Source organism: Adiantum capillus-veneris, chromosome 9, assembly GCF_014529385.1.
Source record: "Adiantum capillus-veneris isolate H3 chromosome 9, ASM1452938v2, whole genome shotgun sequence".
Lineage (NCBI taxonomy): Eukaryota > Viridiplantae > Streptophyta > Polypodiopsida > Polypodiales > Pteridaceae > Adiantum > Adiantum capillus-veneris.
Window position 1 is genome coordinate 55,171,424 of NC_140939.1, and position 2,011 is coordinate 55,173,434.

Consider the following 2,011-nt stretch of genomic DNA (forward strand, 5'->3'; position numbering starts at 1 on the left):
GTTCCTTGGAGGTTTCGAATTTGTGATGTGCATGTGCCGAGGGTGGATAAGCTTGTCAATGGGGAGATGCTCTATGTTGAGGTAAATCAAGGTGCAAAAGTGGTAGCAGATGTTGAGGTTCCAGTGCAACTTAAAGAGGTAAAGACTGTTCTTGTGGAAAGTTTACATGAAAGGATAGTAGAGTGCAATCAGGCTACAAATACCGAGAGTTCAGAAGCCGATGGATAAAGTGTGCAAAGCCATGAAGATGATCAAGCATTTGGGGAGCAGCAAGCGGATGAAGATGTAGATGGGAGTCCGTATATGGTGCCGATGATGATGAAGATACAAGCTCGAGCTACTGGGAGACAAGTGACGAGAATAGAGAGGATGAATCCACATCCTATGGCAAAGAGACGGAGTCTGAGAAACCCGAGTTGGTAAAGGTAAATCTGCCCTATTATGTGTTTCATGATATGATAGTAACCAATGTTTAAGAAGAGCAAGGAATAGAGCAAGCCAATGTGCATGATGAAGACCAAGTGGAGCGGTCCAGGCCTACAAATGATGGTATGTAGCTAAAACTGGTGTGTGGTGCCATGCTAGTGGCCATACTGATGAAAGTGGCAGTGTAATGTGCCATGGTGGTGCAACAAGTGCAGAGTTTTCCATGAGGGATAGAGCAGCAGTGCCTATGGAGGAAGACAAGGATGATGCAATAGGGAATGAGTTCCTCTCTTCCTTGGCGGAGTATGATGCAACGGGAGAGAAAATGCTTGAAGAGAAGGTGATTGAAGCTAACAAGCAGGTGGTGCTAATTGACCTTGAAGGTCAAGTTTACAAGGAGGATCTCGATGATGTTGGAATTGAGTGCATGGTAGGTGAGAAGAGCAATGTGGAGACAAAGATAGAGGTGATTCCTATGCAGCAAGAGCACTCTCTTGCGGGTGATGGATTCCAAGGCAGTTTGTGAGTGGTGGTTAAAAGGGATGGTGATTGAAACAGCTATGCAATGGGCTGTTGCAGGACCTGTTGGAAGAAGATCTGACTTTATGTGGGTCAGGTATGTGAGGTAGGTTTTTGGCTGATGAAAGTGTTGACGTGTATGAAAGGGGCTTTGTTGTGAGTGGGAAATTTTCCATTGAGTACATGGAGTGGTAGAAGTATGTTGTTGGCGGTTTGCGTATGCAGCTGGTTAGGTGTCTTGGTGTGGCACTATGCAAGGGTGTTACAGGTAAGTGGCAGACACCAATGGCAGGTTTTTGATCCACGGGGAAGCTATGTGATGCAAGGGGTGGGAAAAACCACTTGAAGGTTTGGCAATAGAAGATGGCATGGGCACGTATGTGCAGTCTAGTAGAAGCATGGCAAAGGGCTAGAGCAGTTATAAAGATCCTGGGCAGGAAGGTACCAATAGAGATGTATGGCTGATGCAGCTTATAGGCCAAGAAAGACTCCAAAGGGGCTAATTTGAGGAGAAAATGAAGGAGGTTCAAGGCGCAATCTTTGGGCCTATAACGGTAGATCTTGAGGTGCTGAAGGAGCAGATCCAGATGGCTCATCAAACGGAGCTACGAAGCCCACGATATTTGAGTTTGAAAGTTCAATGGCATTGTAGATCCTCGCCCAGCAGGGTAGCTAGGAACAGGTGTCCCAAGTGGATGTTAGTGTATAGATTCGTAGTGCTTGAATTGTGGACCATGCCTGTCTTTTTGAAATTGCCAATCAAAGCTATGGATTGCAAGTTATGGTCAATTGAAGTTTTACCAAGGGCCTGGTTGGTGCCCACCTGATCGCATGGGGGAGCCGTACCATTTGGTGTTTTCAGGGCCTCGATAGAGTTTGAGAAGGTGCTATGCAATGTAAGGAGCCAATAAGAATTGATTGATTGTTAAACGGAGCCCGGAGCAGACAGTTATAGTAGTTGGAAGGTTGGGTATAATTGTATGAGATTGGTTGCATATGAAATCTAGCATTTTTGCGGCCTCCGTTCGGGGTCTTCAGGAATCTTGAAGTGCAGCAAGGTCGTGAA